Genomic DNA, 22,231 nt, shown 5'->3' with positions numbered 1-22,231 from the left:
ATATAAGAAACATAAGAAAAAAAGTAGAAGAACAGGAACAATATACACTCAGGAAACATCAGCACTCTAAATCTATTTAAAATATACTGATAATTATTCATAAATTGAGTAGGAAAAAGTAAATTCAAGTGAGATAGGAGTTTTCATGGCATTGAGGCAAGAAAAAATCATCTTACATGGAAAAGAAGGTCTGGAAATTACTAAGAGCTGGTTTAAAGTACCAGATACTACCTAACAATATGAGTGAGCTCCAGGTTTCTAAAACTAAACTGGCTCTGTATTAAGAGACGTTGCAATAGCCAGTAGATTCCAGCCAGGCACATACATACTAGCATCCAGGTAACTCCTCCAAATTCTTTCTTCCTTTTGCCAAGCTGTGCTCCTTGCTCCAAGTTTCTTGCAGGTTGTACTTCTTGCTTTTTAACTCTCTCTTGAGAATTCTTGCCCAAATTTGCTGACTTGCTGGGGCCAGAGGTTACATAGCTCGCCAGAGGGTCTTTACAGCTGGGGTAGTGGTAGACTCATAGTCATTCAAGTATGACGTTTTCTGACCAGTCTACTGTTCCTGCTTATCTATGATGTTAGGGTTATGTTACAGCTAGTTTCACTATCCAAATCAAATCAAATTGTTCGTTGATCTAGCAGTTGAAATATGTTAATTGAATAAGATCATTAAACTGCCTGTAAACTAGAAACCTTCGCATCTACTCAAGTCACACTACAGACATCCTCCTCTTTCCTGGAAGTCTATGTGTCAAGCACTGCCCATAACACTTCTTTTTTTCTTTTGGGATAGTTATGGCATTAGGCTATAAAGTGGTTCTGTTTTTTCATGCTTCTTCTAACATTGCCCATAGGGTGGATTTCTTCAGCCTTCCTTGTTACTTCCTACAGTATATGCACTGGAGTTTGTCTTGCCTTAGATTTGCTTCTTGGGTTCCTTCAATTTAATCCCTCATTTTCCTCCACCACTAGGCAACTGTCATTGTTTTGCAATTCTCCCTGGAAATTTTGGCTGCCTTTGGACTTGAGGACATCCCTGTAGTATTGGAATTGTTTCTCTCAATAATCTCTTCTCTTAGCTATAGTCATATGTCTTATAAAGGATCCTGTCTCTAATTAGAAACTGTTTATGTTTCTCCTTGACCTGCAAAACTTGCCATCAAGAGCATCTTCCCACTATGCAAATGAAGCAGAGTACCTTCGCACAGAGCTTCTGCTGCTTTTGATCCCCAATGCAATAGACAAAGCCTTACCCATTATTTATTCTCTCATTACTTTTTTGGCCGAACTCATCACCTGAAGCATGGACCCCATTTCAGAACTAAAAAACAATACCTATGATGTAAAGGAGCAATTAAGATTGTAACAAAGTTCATAAAGGAGTGAAATTAACATAATGAAGAGATGGGAAGGAGATAAAAAAAAAGCACTGAGGGAAAGAAAATACAACCTTGTAGGTATGGAATATCTTAATTTCCTGAAGATATTTCCAGCCCTCAAAGCAGGAAAGCATTTAATCACATGTTTAAAAGATTATTCATGTGTTTAAAGTTAAGCACATGCTGAAGTACTTTGCTAGGCCACCATCATAATGAAACTAAAGCTGGGAATGGAAAAATGAGCAACAAATTTGTGGACATTGCATATGATTGTTTCCTTACAGTGCCTACCATGATGGATTCCTGGACAATGATTAGGGCTCCTAGGTGCTTATTAATACAAATAGCAATAAAAATCATACACTTTGTAAAATAATAGTAACTACAATAAGGGCTAATTTTTGTAAGAATCTTGTAACAATACTAAGGCTAGTGTTGTAAAAGAGAGGGAGAATGAGTTAAACAACAAGTATTATAATTTAGTTAAGGATTGGGATTAATGTTCAACTAAGAAACTGAAAAAAATCAGGTAGATTGGATTTCAGCAGAGCAAAATTTGGTAGAAGGCAGGAAGTGCAGGGTGAAATTGAACAGGATAAAGTAATGGAGAGAAAGGACACAGAGGGGAAATGGAAAGTGTTCAAAGATAAATTAATGTATGCCCAAGGGTTATGCATGCCATCTAGCAATAATTGCACAAGGAGGTTTTTTTAAAGAGCTAGTGTGAAGGAACAGAGAAGTGTAAAAGTAATCAAGGGTGAGAAAGAGACAGACACGAGTTATAAAACTTCAAATGCGAGCAGGATTGGAATGATTGCATAATGAAGTTAAGAGAGCATAAAAAGTGATAAGAAAAGCATAGGTAGAGAATGAAAGAAAACTTTCACAAGAGGATAAAATAAAATATAACAGAATTTTCTGGTGCAGTATGGAAACAAGATGAGGCTAGCAAAGTAGATCACGGGATCTCTTAGAACTACAGAAAGCCAAAATGCTGGCTAAAGAAATAAAAACTGCTGAAAGATTTGTTTGTTTGCTTGCTTAGTGGTGGTCAAAAAGTTTGGAAAGCAGATTGATAGATTCAAATCTTCCCAGCAAGAAGAAAAGTTTTATGGGGAGTATTCTGACAAAGCCTGACAATGATATGCATTTATTATTAATAGTCACTTATATTCCAAGCAGGAATCAAGTATTAGAATGCAGGCTGCTGTACAAAAATGGAGGAAGAAACAATCCCTTCCCTGTTACTATATAATCTAAGACATTCATCTTGCAATCTGATTGGTATATGTCAATATACCATGTGTTACAGGTATATGGGACACAACAGCAGCAAGAGGAGCACATGGTTGGTAGGCAATGGGGAGAGAGCTACAAAGACTCCCATGAGCCACAAAGCCCTGACAAGAGCTCCCTTCAGGATGCTGCATTCTCACTTAAACATCAGGTGGCATTGCTCTGCTTTGTCTGTACTTCAGCACTGCCTCCATCTTCTTTCCAACAACAGAGCTTCAATCAAGCTCTGGTACCTTAGCGTTTTGGTTTTTTTTTATGGATGGCTTCATTTTTATGGATTTTATGTAAAGGCATTTTTAGCCTTTTTTTTTAAAGGTCTCTTTGTAAATTTAGGGACAGTGGGCAACGTGGTGTTGAGTTAGCTCTTGTCTGTGATAGATCTAAACCAATGATACAATGGGTCAGAAAACTCATCAACTTTGAGGGAAGAACTTGGGAGTCAAATGAGAAGCAGAATTTTACAACTGTTCTCTCTCCCTCTCTCCTGGCAGGACCACATATCTTTTCACTTCCAACATGTGTTTTCAGTAAAGGTTTAAAAAGTTGAAGTGTGTGTGTGTGTGTGTGTGTGTGGGTGTGTGGGTGTGTGGGTGTGGGTGTGGGTGTGTATGTGTGTGAGTGTGAGTGAGAGAGAGAGAGAATCGGACTTTCTGGCTAGGGCCCATCTGAAAGTAGAAATATAAAAAAAATGGACTAGACCTTTTTTGTACTGCATTAGCCAGGAGTATTCAAGTAAATTCAGATTTCTTCTCTGTCACTGATGGATGTTTCTTTGATGAAATGTCAGGGAACATGTCCTCCCAGTGAAGACTAAACCATTAATTCTAAATAGTTTTTGTATTGCCTGGATTTTATATCTTATTGAATTTGTGAGGCTTCAGCATGTTCATGGATTTGTATGTTCATGGTAATTACATGATGGAAGATTACAGTTTAGTTCAGTCAGTGGTTAAGCAGATGAATATAACAGTGTTAGAGACTGCATTAACTTTTCTCTCACACCTTGGTATGAAAACTAAAAAAATGGTGACTAGCATTCCCAATATAAAGATTTCTCTCCTATTATTAATGAAATATTGGTAGGTGTTTTTTTCCCTTTCTACCATTAATTTCTTCTGCCAGTTAATTGACAATTAAGTTAAAGAAGTTGATTGACTGAGGAAGTGCTAGAAGAAAAATCCAGTAAGGAGAGAACCTTGACCTAAAATGATACAGTTCTCAGTGAAGTCAGTGGGAGCTGTTCCCACTCACACCAGCCTTCCTAAGTTTAGTCCAAAGAGAGAGAAAGAGAGAAGGGTCATCAGCACAATTTATATGACTCCATTTCAGTGATGATCTCATTGACTGCTATGTGCCATCTCCAGCACTATAGGATGTTTCAGATATTACCGTGTCAATGTGGCAACTCTGACAGGCTGTGAGAAACAGAACTGAGAGAAAAGAGAAGAATAGGATGTGAGAAAAAGCACACATATAATGCAGATTTATTGCAAGACACTCACTTGTGCCACTAAGCTTTAATGGTGGGAATTGATTTTTGTGTTTTTAATGCATTGAAAACTTTTTTCCGTTAGCTAAATAAAAATAGGCCATGATTCAACAGTATTTGAAAAAACACAGGGAGAAATAACAGGAAATGGTTTCACAAAATTAGACTAGTGTTTTGGCTCAACTATATTTGAACCAATTCACAAAAGCAGTTTCTTAGAGATTGCTCAGCGCTATCCTAGTGTTCTCTCCGCGCTCACTCACACTACAAAAAACACTGTCCGTTCCTTCTGAAAATTCACTTAAAGCAACCACAGACCATTATTTACCAAAATATTCACTCCATAACACTTTTTGGCAGCAAAAGGCTAAGATTAATACAATGTTACAAGCATCATTTTTAGTAACTGTACTTAGGCAAGAGAGATCAATCCAATCTAGAAGACATAGAATTTGGGAATAAAGTAAAGGTGACTATGATGAAGATCCTCTGGTCACTGCTGCTACAAGAAATAGGAGGAGGAAATACTAACCAATAAACATACTATGATTCCTCTCAATTCCTTGCTATTACTACTCTTCTCACATTATGAATCTAATACACTGAATTCAATGGCATTTGTGTTGATAAAATATCTGTTCTCAATTGTATATTATATTTAACTGTAATTTAATATAAATAGGACAAATAAACCATCACTCACACTTGCCTCAGTTTTGCTTCCGTAATTTACTCAATGACTCAAGGGAAATCAAAAAAGTTGCAGATGTTATTATAAAAATTACACTTGCAAATTCATGAGTCTTCATTTAAGATGGGGATAATACAACCCTTTTTGCCTTATATGCCTTGTTTAGGCTTAATACAAAATATGGTTTATCTTTCAAGTTTTATAGTTTTCCTTCTGCAGCCACTAGAGGGAGAAATTTATTACTGGGCTCTCATGACTTACAGTGCAGTTTTGGAACAGTATCAGAAATGCTACTATTATATGAAAGATGTCCCTTGTGTGGTAAGCATGGATAACACAATACAGAGTATCAAAAATAAGGTGAGATAAACTTTTTTTTTTTACAAATAAACTCCAATTAAAATCCTCAAACCTTGTAAATGTAAACACTACTTTAATTGTTCTTGTGTTGCCTGTAATACAAATCCTTCTATTGTGTTGATTCCCATTGTGTCCAGGGGATAGGAGTCCAAACAGGAAGAAAGCAGTTTACTGGTTTTCTATCAATAAACAAACAAAGGATGGTTTCTAGTAGCTTAAAGTAATTTTGGAGGAAATATTGTAAAATTAACTATTAGTATTGAGGAGCAGTGGGAATCTATTCCAGAATGAAAATAAGCCTATAATGAAACATTTATTAAATAGGTTGAACATTTTTAAACCTTGGGTATGCATTCCTCTCTCCCATTCTGTTATTTGAAAGAAAGAAATGCTTGCAGCTAAGAAACATGGGGGGTTTTTGCATTGTGGAACCTTAAATACCAACCCACTATTTCATGGAACTGACAAGGCCATTTTGATAAAGTTATTCACAAAGTGTTTTCAAATTTGGCAAGCCCAAACTTAGCAACCGAACTCCACCCTTCAGCACCTAAATATAAACTGACCTGATTTTCAGAGATATTGAGTAACCATACATTCCTTTGAAATCTTGGACTCTTGAAATTCCTGGACTATAGACAGGCACAGGGGGGACACCAGCCTACCAATGGTTAGTGTTGATCTAGTGAAAGAGCACTTGGAGTGGCTTGATGTGTTCAAGTCAGCAGGCCCAAATGATCTTCATCCAAGGGTGCTGAAGGAATTGGCCAGTGTCATAGCAGAACCACTGACAAAACTGTTTGAGCATTCATGGCGTTCAGGTCAGGTCCCAGGGGACTGGAAAAGAGCCAGTGTGGTCCCTATTTTCAAAAAGGGGAAGAAGGAGAATCCGGGTAGCTATAGATCAGTTAGTCTCACCTCTATCCTTAGGAAAACCTTTGAAAAAATTATCAAGAAATACATGTGTATGACTCCATCAGGAAAAGTAATGCTGAAGGGCAACCAGCATGGATTTAAAGCAGGATGATCCTGCCTAACAAACCTTGTTTCTTTTTATAACCAGTTCACAAACTGCTTAGATGCAGGAGTCAAGGTGGATGTCATATACTTGGATTTTAAAAAAGCCTTTGATATGGTGTCACATCCCATTCTCACAAAAAAATCTGAGTGGCTGTGACTTAGATGATTTTACAGTCAGGTGGGTGGCAAAGCAGCTAATGGGATGCACCCAGAGAGTGGTAGTGGATGGGTTGGTATCAACCTGGAAGGATGTGGGTAGTGGTGTCCCCCAGGGCTCAGTCCTCGGGACAGTGCTGTTCAATATCTTCATCAGTGATTTGGACAAGGTTGCAGTGAGCACACAGTCCAACTTTATGGATGACAACAAATTATGGGGCAAAGCAGATGCTCTGGAGGGCAGGAAGCAGATTCAGGAGGATTTGGATAAGCTGGAAAAGTGGGCAGAACAAAATAGGATTCAGTTTAACAAAGATAAGTGCAGAGTACTGCACCTAGGGAGAAGGAGTCACCAACATACATACAGATTGGGGGATGACTTTCTAAGCAGCACAGCAGCAGAAAGGGATCTCAGAGTCACAGCTAATTCAAAGATGAATGTGAGTTGACAATGTGATGAAATGATCAATAGAGCTAACCGCACTCTATCATGCATTAACAGGTGCATCATGAACAGGTCTAAAGAGGCGATACTTCCCCTCTATTCAGCACTGGTAAGGCCACAGCTGGAGTACTGAATTCATATTTGGCCGACACACTTCAAGAGGGATGTGGATAACCTTGAGAGGGTCAAGAGAAGGGTCACTCATACGATTAGGAACCTGCAGAATAGGTCCTATGAGGAGAGGTTAAGGGACCTGGATCTGTTCAGTCTCCATAAGAGAAGGCTGAGAGATTTGGTGGCCATCTACAAATTGGAGGGGGTGGAGCAGCAAGGAATAGGAAGATGCTCTGTTTACCAGGGCACCCGTGGGGTAACTAGAAACAATGGCCACAAACTGACAGAAAGCAGATTTAGACTAGACATTAGGAAGAACTTCTTTATGGTAAGGGTTACCAGAATCTGGAATGGGCTTCCAAGTGTGGTGGTGCTCTCCTCGACCTTGGAGGTCTTTAAGAAGAGACTGGACAAACACTTGGCTGTGGTCATCTGACCCCAGCTCTCTTTCCTGCCCAGAGCAGGGGGTTGGACTTGATGATCTGCTGAGGTCCCTTCTGACCCAGAAAGTCTATGAAATTTATGAAATCTTATTTACAATAAATTGGGTTGCTGATGGCTAAGTATGAGCTAGTGAGCTTGGCTTCAAGACCTAGATACAAATAAGAAACATTCTTACTGAACACAGACCATTTTTCTTTGCAGGGAAGGAATCAAAATCTAGCTGATATTCCTTAACTTTGTGGAGCATGACCTCTCATTGGAACCTGGTTTCTTTAGTTAGAAGCCACCACATTGTTTTACACATTACAGCCTTACATATATTTTAGCAGGGATGCTCTTGAGCATGCCCCAACTACCCACAGCTGCTCACACACTCCAAACCTGATGGACGTGCTTCAAGGACAGCACAAGTGATCGTTGTCAAGCACATCAGAGATTGAAGTCTCAGTAGATACTGTGGGGGGAAATAACTATGGTGGGAGTGACCATGGGGTTGCACTTCCAGGACACATGGGAGATGCAGTGTAGACAGACCCATTGCCTCCACTTAACTGAGCCAAAGGATTAGGATGATAGGGAACTGGGCTGAAAAAAAAATCTCCTCTATCATTAATCCCAGTCTTAACCAACAGAGACAACCATCTCATATAATTTCTCTCCTCAATTTATCAAACTTCATCTTGAAGTTAGGGTTTTTGCTCCTGCTACTCTTATTGGAATGTTGTTCCCAAACATCACTTCTCTGATGGCCAGAAAACTTCTATAATCGAATCTAAATTTATTTGTAGCCAATGTATACCCACTTGTTCTTATGCCAACATAATCATTTAGCTTAAGAAGTGTGACTCACTTCCTGATATTTACCCTGTGACTATTTTCTGAGCCATCATTTTATTAGGCTAAAAAGCCAAGTTATTCTAGATTCTTTCTTTGGGATAGGAAACCAGAAATGGGCAAATGTGTTTACATTTTGGGCAATGCATTTTCAGTAGTTGATAGTGGCACATCCTTTTCTATAGGTTCATTCTGAGCAGTGGTTCTCAACCACTGCTCAAGGCACTCCTTAGAAGATGCCAACTCCTAGTTTTCATTGTTTTTTTTTACTACAGAAAAATAAAAGAACGATTTTTCTGTTGCAAAGAGCTCAGAAAGACTCCAGTAGTTCAGAATGCTTTTAATACTATGAACTCCTATTTGAATCTCTGGGTTTAACTGCGAATAATGTTTGTACACCTAACAGTGTGTGGCATCTCATAATACCCTTGAAAGGATCCCATGGCACCCCAGGGTACCACAGCATCCTGGCTGAGGATCACTGATTTAGAGATTCAAGCTCTAAACCCCACCATGCTCTTTTCCCCGAGACAAGCCAACCTGACAGATTAACATTGTTTCCTCTTGATGGTGAACTGGATTTCTCAACTTGAATCTATACATGAGGTAAAGGAAAATCATATCTTATCCCACTTTAATTGTTCACGAGGGACAAGAAAGCTGTCTGTGCCTTTTCTTTCTTTTCCTCTGCCCCGTTTCCCTGCCCCGTTACAAAAACAGTCAAACAGAAGAGGAGGAATACAAGAGCATTTTCACACCTAATGCAGTATCTTCTTCACTAGGTATATGGAGCCAGGCTGACAGCACTTTGGCACCATTATTATAAAGCAACTTGGTGGCTAAATTGTAGCTAAGAGGTCTAAATCTAAAATCCATAGCTCCTGCTGTATTTTTGTTGGTTTTGTTGTTGTGAGAATGATGCTTTTATGGTTTCAGAATCCTAAAAATTGCAATTTTCTTTCTGCTCCATCCAAGTGATGTGCTGGTTTTTTTCAGTGGGTCCGTATCAGAAAGCTTTAGAATGCATTCCAGACCTTTCTCTTTCCCTTTTTATAATAAAAGCTATTCAACAGTAATTTTCATTCGAAAAGGATTTCCATCAACCTTAAGAAGTTATGGTAAGGGTGTCATTCATGAACATTTCCTTTAATTGCAAAGTTTCTGTGTCAGAATCTTTTCTAAGGTGATTCTACAATATGCATTTCACATAAACCTGAATTACAGGTTAGACTGCATTTTAAGTATGAAATATTAAATTAGATCATAACAGTTAAATCATTCCATTGTCATTCCAGTACTGTAACTCAGGTTGGCAGACCCCAGACTCAGTGATGTCACCATTAGTATTTTGCTAAGGTTGTGAACAGTGTTCAGTTTCTATTAATTAGCGTCAATCGATTAAAGGTATTAACATTTTTTACCCTGTATCACACTTTGAATTATCAGTTGCTTTTTAGTGTTTTAAAAATGCATATCAATGAATTAAGACGGCAGGTTTAAAAAGTTAATATACTATAGTGAGAGAGACAGAAGTGCTATTAGCATGTTTAAAGCCAAGTGGAGTTGTGGGTTCTTAGCACTTCTCAGAATCAGGCTCTTTGGGACCTTGGTCTCTTAAAAATTGTTTACTTGCAGCTAGATTTTGCATTTAGGCACTTGCTTGGATAAGGAACACTATATATGTCCACAACAGTCAAGGGGAGCACTGAGACATTTTGGGTCTCAGACACATCATTCATTGGCACAGTTCCTCCTGGGGCTCCCCTATTTCAGGGAGAAAGGCATTTTTGTGCAACATACTCTGTTCCTCAGCAATAAGGGAGTTCAGACTTAGGTCTCTGCTTATTCCCTGTCTCCTTCTGCCCACTTGCTTCTTGGGAGAGCAGTTGGCATGTAGCCTCTCTGCTTCTCTTGGTTCAAAGCTTTCATATTCTCTCACTTTGATTCAGGGGAAGATCCTTCTCCCTAGTAGGGCTGGTATCAGATGGACAAATGCAGGAATTTCAACAGTTCTGTCATGGCAAGGCGCAAAAATCAGACAGTCTCCAACTCCCTGAAGAGATCCATAGGGAAGCTGCCTCTAATTGCGGGAGAGGCCTGAAACCAACTGAAGGTTCTGGTATTCCCAGTCCAACAGATTCCAGTCCTGCCCAGGATTCAGCTTTGGCACAAATATTTTGGTGTGCAAATGTTAAAAATGAAATTCCTTAGACCAAACAAAACTCGCCTCATTTGGGATTTAATTAAGCTTCTTAAAACCAGGCCCACTTGCAGTGAGGTAGATGAACTGGAACCAAATTGCATGCAAATATACTCTTACCTGCTGGTTTGATGGTGTTGTATGGTTTTGGACTCCAACCAGGAAAAACTTGGCATTTATGGTTAACTTTCACTTTGACTGTTCAGGTTCAGATTTCAAAGAGAAGCTCTGGGGGTGAGAACACAGGCCAACCAAAAACAAAATGCCCTCAGTCCTCCTATGAACTGCAGCCACTGAGCTTTTCACAGCTCCACAGGTACCTACCCTACTGGGACATTATGAGTTGAAACTTATTCTTGTGCAGTGTTTTGTTGTTGTTGTTATAGTGCAGTCAGCACTACGCCTATGTATAACATGCCAATACAAAAACATGTCTTCACTGGTGGAGTCTCTGAACTAGGCATAGTGTCATGGAAGGAAATGACAAAAGGCCATAAGTTATACTGTATGATCAGCAATGTAGATAACAGATAAACGACAGAAGGTCAAATCAAAGACTAAATGACAGTGACTGCTTTCTAGGTTTCTTTCAGAACCCCTTCCTCTCTCACTACCAGGGGATCCATAGAGTTCTCAGAAAGAAGCTGTTCTTGCTTTTGCTGGCTCTGGACAAAAAGCACACTGCTGCTAACCTCTTACATACAATGAACAGACAAACAGCTGAATTGCTGACCCCTGATGGCCTCTTCCTAGGATTTGTGGGTTTGGACAATGAAGCCAACATTTTATCTGCAGTCCAGGAGGGCATTGGAATGATGCAGAAGCCCTTGTCTGAGAGTACACTTAACCCATTTGTCTATGGACTATGTTCTTCTATGATGCTCAATGCTATATGTTTCTGTATAAATTTTTAAAATCCATTTTCTATGCCCAGTTCTGAAATCCTGCATAAATCTACGTGCTATACATGTACACATTCATTGTGGATATATACTAGGGAATAGCAAAATACAATATTTATAAAGTTTGTTATAAGGAAAGGGCATAGAACAAAATTCAAGATGGCCAGTAGTTTAAATTTGAGAATAAAAGGCAATACTATTTAGTTGTTATATCCATATATAAAACCAATCAAATAATGTGTTACACATACTATATAATGTACATAGCAGTGGTGCTATATTTACAAACAATCAATCAATCAATCAATCAATCATCAACAGCCATAATATGGAGCTAGGCAAGTATTATTTTACACTTGTTGAAACAGAAAAACCCTGCCAGAGCTGAATATTTGTGGTATAGTACTGAGGTGAGTATTTAGTTAATGTAAATTAGTGTGTTTTCATTAAACCAGAAGTGTTATGCTGATTTACACTAATTGAGAAGCTGGCCTATGAGGTCTTAAGGTGCCAGCTCTGCGCTTAGTCCGATAGACTAAATGGCCTCCCTAAATACCAGGATGAAGACATCCCCTGTAGCCTAACACTTTGAAGGCTGTGTGCTACATATATCTCACTAGCTCACTGAATAATCACAAGTGTCACTAGGTGACTGAATCCACTTTCCAGGAAAGTGCCAACAAAATAGTAAAAAATAGTGCAATATCATCAAAACTGGAATATTTACTCAAATGTGAAACAAAATGAGAGTGAAGCACCATACATTACAATGCTGTAATTCAACAATAACAAAACAGCATTCAGGCATAACTGCAGGCACAAGATCACCATTGTACTTTTAGTTGCCTGTCATTCTGGCTCTAAAAATGCGTAGCCTCAGGCCTTTAAATACACAGCAAATACATTATTCCCTGGTCCAAAACCTTCACCTGTGCTAAAATCCACCCTCTACACTTTACTTGAAAACCCAAACACCTACAGATTGTTCTAAACACACAAAGTATTACCTGGGATAGTACTTCAAATGCAAATTAAGGGCTCTGTAAAATTATTGTAATGCAAGAGTACCATGGTTTATTAACAGCAGATTTGCAAGGTTAATTTTCAATTATGTATTTCTTATTAATTTCCTAGCTGTCTTGCTATTATTAAATTTAAAGAGGAAGATACTTTCAATGTGTCCAGCTTCTGTGGCATTATTACTGATAATTATTCCTATTTTCCAATTTGTGTTACTCTCATGTCTTGCAAAATTTGTAATTAATGAGCAAATAATTATAGCAGCACTTACTAGAGCTGCTTTAGTTAAAGCTATGTCAGCGTTTGCATTAGGATCCCCATTTTTCAAGGGTTTATAACTCAAGCATAAAAATTCACTCTGGGCAGAAACTTGTCATATGAGCTGTCTGCTGAGAATGATTTTTTCTCTCTTTTAGATGTTTCTAAATTATATTATCTGGTTCCCTTTAAGTTATTGGGCATAATAAATATCGAGTTGTAAAAGGGCAGGGAGTTTACTGCTCTCACAGCTCCACACTATTATGACTCCAAAACAACACTTTTCTTTCTTTTAAGTAATGCTTTCACATTTTGAAGTGAAAAGTGAGGCACCAGCACTACTCAAGTACTTAATGATAAAAGCTGAGTGCCTGGATTCAGCAAAGAATTTAAGTCTTAACTTTAAACCTGTGGCTACATCTATCCCTATCCCTAACAACAGTTGCATATATGCTTTGCTAAACTGAGGTTCAGTTCAACCCTGCAAATTGCTGAGGGCCCTGAATCAGGAGTCAGCAATCAGTCCTATGGATCTGGCCCTTGGCAGCTCAGGGAATCAGCAGCATGCTCCAGCCACAGCAGAAGAGGAAGCATCACCAGGCTCCTCCTCACTGACACTTTCAGTTTGTTCTCCCTGCTACAGCAGGAGAGGCATCCTCAGGGTCCTAGCACCTGCCTTGTCTATCTAGTCTCTTTATTTAATAGATTTCATAGACATTAGGGCAGGAAGGGACTTCGGGAGATCTTCGAGTCCAGCCCCCTGTCCCAAGGGCAGGAAGTCAGCTAGGGTTACAGGAGCCCAGCAAGATAAGCATCTAAATGCTTCTTAAAGGAGTTCAGAGTAGTTGCTTGCACTGCCTCTGGAGGGAGCCTATTCCAGGTGTTGGGGGCTCAGACAGTAAAGAAGTTTTTCCTTATGTTCAGCCTAAAAGGGTCACGGAGGAGTTTGTGACTGTTGGACCTTGTCATCCCTTGGGGCGCTCTGGTGAACAGGCATTCCCCCAGATCCTGATGAACACCCCTTGTGTACTTATAGGCTGCTGCCAGGTCACCCCTGAGCCTGTGCTTTTCCAGACTGAAGAGTCCCATGGCTCTTAGCCTATCTTCATAAGGTCTATTCTCCTGCCCTCTGATCATGTGAGTGGCTCTTCTCCGGACTCTCTCAAGCTTCTCCATGTCCTTCTTGAATTGTGGAGCCCAGAATTGGGTGCAGTACTCCAGCTGTGGCCACACCAAAGCCAAGTACAGTGGGAGGATGACATCCTGGAGTTAACTTGAGAAGCATCTATGGATGCAACCCAGAGTTTGGTTTGCTTTATCAGCTGTGACATCACATTGGTGGCTCATGTTCATCTTGTGGTCAGTCATGACCCCTAAGTCTCTTTTGGCCATGGTGCTAGCAAGCGTAGCACTGCCAAGCCTATAAGCATGCCGTGGGGTCCCCCCCCCCGAGGTGGAGTACCTTATATTTGTTGGCATTGAATGTCATCAGGTTTGTATCTGCCCACTTTTTCAGCCTATCCAAGTCAGCCTGGATCACCAGCCCATCCTCAGATGTGGACGCTGTACCCCAAAGTTTGGTGTCATCAGCAAACTTGGCCAGTCCACTTCTGACACCAGTATCCACGTCGTTGATAAAGATGTTAAAGAGAACAGGTCCAAGGATGGAGCCTTGGGGGACACTACCAGTCATGGAGCACCATGATGATTCACTTCCATCAACCACCACTCTGAATCCAGCCTCAGAGCCAATTCCCCAGCCATCAGACTGTGATGTAGCTGAGGACACAGTTGACCCATTTTTCCAAGAGGAGATCGTGGGACACCAGATGAAAGGCTTTTTTAAAGTCCAGATATATGATGTCAATCTCTGCTCCCTTGTCCAGGTGATATGTCACCTGGTCATAGAAGGTGATGAGATTGGTCAGGCAAGACCTACCCATAACAAACCTGTGCTGGCTGTCCCTCAGGATGTTGTCATCAGCCAGCACTAACACACTGGGCCCAGAAGTGCGCCTGTTTGTGCATCCTATTCACACAGCTCTAGTTGCGTGGCTCCCTGGGGGGCTGGGTGAAGTAAGAGCCTGGGGGGGGGGGTATGACCTTCCTTGGTTCCTCTCAGCTGCCTCCCTGTAGCTGGGCTACATCCTTCCCACCATGGGCCCTTGATTACCTCTGGGTAGGCTGGGGCTCCTCACGTGTCCTGGGGTTCTCTTGGGGGCCCAGGGCTCACATCAGGGATCTGCAATGTTTTTGGGTTGAGTGCCAAAAACCATGCAACCTCAACTTGGAAGATGTTGGCATGCCAGGGGTGGATGGCAGGGGAGCTGTAAAGGGTTCAATCCTCATTAAGGCAGCACAGCCTGATCTCTTCCCCAGTGTCTTCCAGGAGGCCTGCATGCAGCCACCACCAGCAACAAGCTGGTGGGGGAGGGAGGGATAGGGAGGGGTGGAGACTCCTGGGAGCCAGAGCTGCTGCTGATGGAGCACAGGGAAGGATGAAGGAAGAAGAGTGGGGAGCGCTAGCTGTGCTGCCCCCCACCCATTTCCCACTGTCTGCCCTGAGGTGCATGTTCAGCTGCTGCCACCACAAAGCCAGGCCAGGGCTCTGGACCCCGGTGCACCAGTCATGGACCTCCCGGCTGCATGCCACATCCAGCCCAGGCTCTGGGCAGCTGCTGCCCATCACAGAGCCTGAGTTTCTTGCAGCAGGGCTTGCAGCCTCCCCATTGCCTGCTGTGAGCAGCCCAGGCTCCATAGCCAGCAACATCTGCCCACAGTCCAGGCCAGATATAATGTGCCAAGTATAATAGCCTCCTGTGCCATGCCCCGGCATGCATACCAGGGATTGCCAACCCCTGCTTTACAGTCTCTACAGATTGCCAGGGGAGAGGTGTAAGGGAAAGGTGGTCCACACTAGGGGCTAGGTCACAAGCAGCATCCATAATCCCTGACCTAAATACTAGAAGTTAATGCAGGTCAAAGTGCCTTGGAACCTTCCGGAGTTTCAGCACACTGACATAATGCTTCTCTAAGTATGTTATAGTAGAATTTGACTGTTAATGTAACCTTAATATTGTTTGAACAATATTTGTCCCTACTTACTTAAAGTTTTAAAAGCTGGGACTGGGTAAAAAAAGAAGACAGCAAATACAAGGCATTCAAAAGCCCTTCCTTGGAGCATGGTGAGAAAAGTATGTAGAGAATATTTTTCCAATTATCTTTTTATCACCTGTGTGAATGTGAATACAGATGAACACTTGAGGACAGGTGTTGTGTTGTCATATGTACTTTCACAGTATCTAGAACAATGGAACCCCAGTCTCCATAGAGAGCCTTTGAGTGCCTCCACAGCAAAAACAACAAGGTAGTCTTACCTTCTGTACATGAAAACAATTATTTCTTCCTCCTCCTCCTCTTCGTCATGATTAGTGTCCCTCTGTTGTACACACCATCATTATCCATCAATAAAGTAAGTGCCTGAAAGCAAGCAGAGAAGGTGGGTAGCATTAGCATTAACCCATGTGAGAGCTATCATCCAGAACCTTAGGGGCTTGTTAGATGTTAACTTTAGGCTGCTCCTGGAGCTCTTAATGCCTGGATTGTCCACACTAATACCTGAAACTACAAACTTTAGTAAGCACCATTTAGGCAGTTTAAAGTTACACTACTCCAAGGCAGGTTTCTCTCTGATCCACTTTACCCAGTTCATGTCCACTAACATAGCCACTCAAGCTGACATGGTGGTGTGAGCACTTCACCTTCCCTGCCTTCCCTGCTGGCCTGTATTCAGCCCCCTTCACCTGCTGCCCCTCCCCCCCCCCGCCAGCATCCCAGATCCCCACTCACTTCCCCCTGCTCCCTCTCCCTTACTTGTGGCTGCCCAGGGGAGCAGGCAGGGAAGGGTTAACCTGCCTGTCCAGGAGCTCCTGCTGCTCTCTGGGCCAGGTTCAGCCAGAGAAGAACAGCAGCAACAGTGGCTTGGTGAGCAGGTTAATTCTCCCTGCCCCAGGACAGACAGTGCTGGCTGACACAAGTAAGCAGGGGGAGGGGGACCCTGAGGGCCAGAGGGGGGGCCAGGGGGGCATAAGGGAAGCCCAGAATGGAAGGGGGTGGATTTCTTACCTTTCGGTCCTCCAGGCCCTTATTGGCCTGAACCTGTGACTACTCCAAACTCAAGTTAGCACTAACACCAATCAACATTTGTGAGGCTCACAGTGTAACATGTAACAAGGCACTAAGAGACTACTGAATTCAGGTATTATTATTGACTTCAAAGGAGTGTTAATGCTTAAGGAGTCAGAAAGCCATAGGAAGAATGCAGACCAGTTGTTGATCACACTAGAGTGACCAGCAATATTAAGGCTAGGGACAGAAATTACACATAAGCCGATATAAGTGGTTCAACCAGTTCAAATCTGTAACAGAATAGAAGTTCAGTGCACATAAACCACTTTCAAAATGGCCCAAACTGATTTAAGATAAGCTTTGATAGGCACAGTATCAGACTTAACTGACTTAGGTTAAATTGATTTATTGAATTTCTGTTCTAGACCCTCTTCAGATTCCATAGATTCATAGATGCTAGGGTTGGAAGGGACCTCAATAGATCATTGAGTCCGACCCCCTGCATAAGCAGGAAAGAGTGCTGGGTCTAGATGACCCCAGCTAGATGCTCATCTAACCTCCTCTTGAAGACCCCCAGGGTAGGGGAGAGCACCACCTCCCTTGGGAGCCCGTTCCAGACCTTGGCCACTCGAACTGTGAAGAAGTTCTTCCTAATGTCCAATCTAAATCTGCTCTCTGCTAGCTTGTGGCCATTGTTTCTTGTAACCCCCGGGGGCGCCTTGGTGAATAAATACTCACCAATTCCCTTCTGTGCCCCCGTGATGAACTTAAAGGCAGCCACAAGGTCGCCTCTCAACCTTCTCTTGCGGAGGCTGAAAAGGTCCAGTTTCTCTAGTCTCTCCTCATAGGGCTTGGTCAGCAGGCCCTTAACCATATGAGTTGCCCTTCTCTGGACCCTCTCCAGGTTATCCGCATCCTTCTTGAAGTGTGGCGCCCAGAATTGCACGCAGTACTCCAACTGCGGTCTGACCAGCGAATATATATGCTATATTCCAGTTAACTCTCAGTCCCCCAGCATCCCAACATGCTTTCTACCTCTCCCGAAGTCCCACCCTCACCCCCACCCCCTTGCATAGTGAGCGGGCAAGCCTTCACTCAAGCTGTCTGCTCCAGCCCAGCAGGGATGTGTGCTCTTGTGCCCCCTGGCTTCTGGTCTGGGCCACTGCAGGCATGTGGCTGAATTTCCAAATCAAAAGTTAATGTCTATTCATTTGCTTATCAGTTCAATGTATGCAACTTAAACTAACCTGTGAAGATTGAATTGATTCAGCCTCAGGTTTTTTGACTGTCTGTACTTAGTCTAAAAGACTAAAGGAAGCAAAGATAGCAAGGAACTGCATGTATGTTTCTATAGCTTCAAAGACATCACACAGCCCCAAAGCTACTGAGAGATAGACATGCTGTGTGACCACTTCCTTCCAAACATCCCATGTAAGTTTCCCACTCCCAGGGCATGTCTACATGAGATCCTACTTTACTGTAGCAATGAGCTACTGTAGTGTAGCTCATTGCTACAATGATATAGCATCGCTGGGCACAAACTGTGGTGCTGATGCTGATGCTACTGCACAGTAGCAGCTAAAAATAACTCTGTGGCAATGGGACTGCACAGTATCACTGGTTACTGCACAGTCATCTAGTATTTGCTAAATGACACTACAGTGAGCTGCTTGTGTAGATGCAGCTCCAGAGGCATTGTGATTGCACTGATTAATCAGTCCTTTTAGCTGCTGCTGTTGTATTCCTGTGGCAAAGCCTCTTTAAATGCCCCAATTTGCAGAGTTCCACGGGTTCCACATTTCTCAAACTGCTTAACCTGAATGCTGAATTTATGAGTAATTAAGGCAGCATTGCAACACCAGGGCAGGATGAGCAAGGAACCATGAAAATTCAGTGTTGTTGTACATCTAGGCTTTATTTTATTGTATGGACTTTGTATGAACTAGGCATCTTAGGATACTTGCATCAACTAAAGAATGTCACATCAGAGAGGGAGCTGTACTTAGGAAAATGTAATTAGAGTATAGCTCAGTGAATGTGCAGTTCTATCTGTGTATTTGCTGCAATTACATTGAATCATGGAAATGAAATAAGTCTCAGGTCAAATTTTGCTTTTGCTTATATCCTTGTAATTAGCTCTTTAAACTTTTTACTCAGTGACTTTTCTTCCTGCTCTGTCCAATACACTTTTATTTGGACACTAATATTTCTCTTTTAATAACATGTCAGCTGAAGTTACTTAAGCCCTCTTTCTCATAATAATCTATTCATCTTTTGACTTTAATGACCATTTCTAGTGATAATTTACAGGGAGGGCCAAATATTAATCTGTTATGCAAGTGTTAATCCAGAATTCCACTGAAGTTAATGGAGTTACTTTGAATTGATCTATATGTATAGGAAGGCAGGACACAATACAAATAGGTTTCACTTTAATTATGTATGTATTTTTTAATGTAAAAATGAACTTTCCACAATAAGAACTACAGAGGATACAACTGAACCTTTTCACTCCACAGTTTGCCTCTAAAGTTAGACGGAGGCCCCAAAAGTAGAGAAAATTAAATTAAAGCATGTCATTGGTGCCATCCCCAAGATCACTTCATATTCTGTAAGCTGTGTATCCTAACATTAGTATTCCCATCAGCAGCAATTGTAAACCATAGCATGCTACAAGAATGCTGATCTCCCTATTTCTATAAAACATGCACACTCAGGCAAAGTATGGCCCAACAAACACTGATGCTTTTATTCCATGATAAAAACTCACTATAAACACTCACAGTTCCTTCTTATATTAGGTGCCTGTCTATCTTGTAGGTAAATATTTTCTGTTGCTGACCTAATGTCATATGTGACATGCTTCCCCAGTTAAGATTAGTTTGCTAAAGCTAGTCAAAGAAATCTATATGCTCTGATATTCCCTAGTTGCTGGTGGCCTTACATTTTGACTGTAACCATGGTGCTGCTGGATTTATCATGGCTGCATGGCACAACGTGTGGCTCATTATTCTTTCCTGGCAGCTTTGTATAGCTTTTATTTAGCTGTAAAAATAATTTATATTTCTCGAGCATCTGAATTAAAGATAAAATAGAACTTTGACATCTAGAGCTAGATATTTTTATGCAAATTTATTTACAAAACAGATCACATATAGAATACAAAATTACACCGTTGTCTCCTTTAAACTGCTTATCTCTCTTTAAAAATATTTACATCTTTCTTTTTGGGGGACAGTGCACTAAAATATAATATATAGAGCTGCAATATAAATGGAAATACAGTAGATAATCACGTGAAATTCTGAATGGTTATTTATATCTGTCAGTGAAATTTCAGAAACCAGGATACTCATAAGATTGGGCTACGTGTTAAGGAGTTTCTTCACCTCACCATCACTGATTTGAATGTATTCTAGGGCAGTAGGAAATGCTAGCCTTTTTCAGTAACTGCTAACTTACAGAAAAACTCTGGCCCTACTCAAGACAATGACAAAATTCCCACGGACTTAAATGAACCCAAGATTTAATCCCAGCAACTCGCAAAGCTGTTAGGGTCTACATCAGGGATACCAAAATCATCCAGCACATTGGCCCAGTATGGGTGCTGTATGCAGCATGTGCCCCAGACCAGCTCTGCATGCTGCATGCCTTGGATGAGCCCCATACAGTGCATGCAGTGAATGGCCTATGCTCTGCACACAGTGAGTGCAGCCAATCCGGTGCAAGCTCCATGCAGTGAACAGTGCAGTAGAGTCAGCACGGCCATCCCTAGAAGGGAGAATCGTGGTGACCGCCCTGGGCCCCGTGCTTCGGAGGGCCCCATGGAGCCGGGTAGAGCAGCAGCATCCAGCCATTGGCTACCGCCCCCCACCACCCCCCACCAGGCACCAACAGTGCCGCTGGCTGCGGCAGCTTTTTCAGATCCAGGGCGCGTGGGATCGGGGCAGGGCCTTGCAAGGGCTGATTTGCCCCGGGCCCCGCACCCTGCTTGGGTCAACTCTGGGAACCAGTGCACGGGTTACATGTATTGCACAGGACCACTCCAGGTCACATACTTCATTTGGTTCTCAGAGCAAGTCTGAGACCCACAGGCAGCACCACAGGTCAAATCATAGGGCTCTGAGGACCAGATTTAGCATACTGGCCAGATCTTTGATCACCCTAGTGTACAAGAAATGTATCAGTCTTACTAGTCTAGTTTATGGTGATCAGCTATCTACATCCTACCTACATCCTATCTACTTGCCCACTCTTTTTTATCATCAAGACAGATCATATGCAGCTAGGATCCCACCAACTTTGTACTTATGTCTCTCCAAGATCACAGCTTATATTAACTCTTCATCACCCTGTTTAAACATTGAGGTACAGTACTCAATTATTTCTTAATATGAGTACTGGACAGAGCCAGAAAAATTTTAATCTGATTCCGCAAGACATAAAGCCAAAGTAGTTTGCATTGTGTTCCAAAATTTCAGGGATTGTATGGGGCTTTTTACTGGAAAAAATAAAGCAATAGAACTTACAAGTTTTGTTTTGTTTTGTTTAATAACAAACAATGCAAAATTTTGAAATTTCATTTAAAAATATGCACAGGATTTGGATACAAAAGTGACCATTTAATAACATTTTACCAAAAAAAAAAAAGGTAGTAGTCAGGCTACATAAGGATTAAACAGAAACAAAAATGGCCAACTGAATGTCACAAAATCATTTTTTGTCAGTTTCATTCTGCTCTAATATCAGGCTTTTTAAAACAATCTTTTTGTTCACTGGGCCATTTTAACATCATCTCATTTTCTACACAGGCTCTATGTCTTGACATGTATCCACAAATTGTCACAGCTAATTTCTTGATCTCCCAATAAAATGGGCACTACCTTCTACATATGTTTGCTATTTGATCAATGGTTTCACTACAATACTTTTTTTTTGGTGACAGCACAATCCCATCCATGCTATCCTTCTGCAGTTATGAATTCTTCACTTTGTCAGTCTGTTCTTATTGTTAATCTCTCTGCAAGGCTAGGGAAGATGCCCAAGAATTATTTTCCATTTTTATAGAAAAAAAGATGTGACAAATACTGTGTGGCAGTATACAAACCACAAGTCCTGATATATTTTCTTACTATAAAGAAGCAGCTGTAAATGTTGGAGAACTGCACCACAACATTGCTTCTCTTACTTTGTTAATGCAAATTATCTCAATCTCAGAGGCAGCAGCCTTTTAGACAATAGATGGTACTGCACAATGTGCTCTTATGTCAGTGCTCTAGCAAATAGTGTTTGCCTGTGGCAGTGTGATCCTATGTTAGTTGAAAGGAATACTATTGCTGTTAGGTCCCAGCTTTATAGCCAAACTGTTTTAGTCCAAATCAATATTTTTCCTACCATACCTTGTGTGATTATATCTACTTTTAATTACGGGTGATCGTACTATTACTGACTTGTCACAGACTGTTCCTCTTTCATCAGTTCCGTTTGCTCTG

The 22,231-nt window shown here is 41.4% G+C and overlaps 1 long non-coding RNA gene across 10 annotated transcripts in view; it reads right to left on the bottom strand.

Annotated features, from left to right (window-relative positions):
* LOC109283272 (uncharacterized) overlaps positions 1-22,231 on the bottom strand; it is a 187,668-nt gene that overhangs the window by 33,488 nt on the left and 131,949 nt on the right. For 9 of the 10 annotated variants that reach the window (XR_009463966.1, XR_009463962.1, XR_009463958.1 and 6 more), the window contains one exon: positions 15,989-16,091. This is a non-coding gene — a long non-coding RNA (uncharacterized LOC109283272). Of the gene's footprint in view, positions 1-3; positions 6,079-15,988; positions 16,092-22,231 lie in introns of those variants that run through there. The other variant, XR_009463964.1, reaches the window with a different exon arrangement.

Source organism: Alligator mississippiensis, chromosome 8 (assembly GCF_030867095.1).
Source record: "Alligator mississippiensis isolate rAllMis1 chromosome 8, rAllMis1, whole genome shotgun sequence".
In the NCBI taxonomy this organism is placed as follows: domain Eukaryota; kingdom Metazoa; phylum Chordata; order Crocodylia; family Alligatoridae; genus Alligator; species Alligator mississippiensis.
Note: the sequence above shows the minus strand (reverse complement) of the source record. Positions and strands in the feature narration are given on the sequence as shown.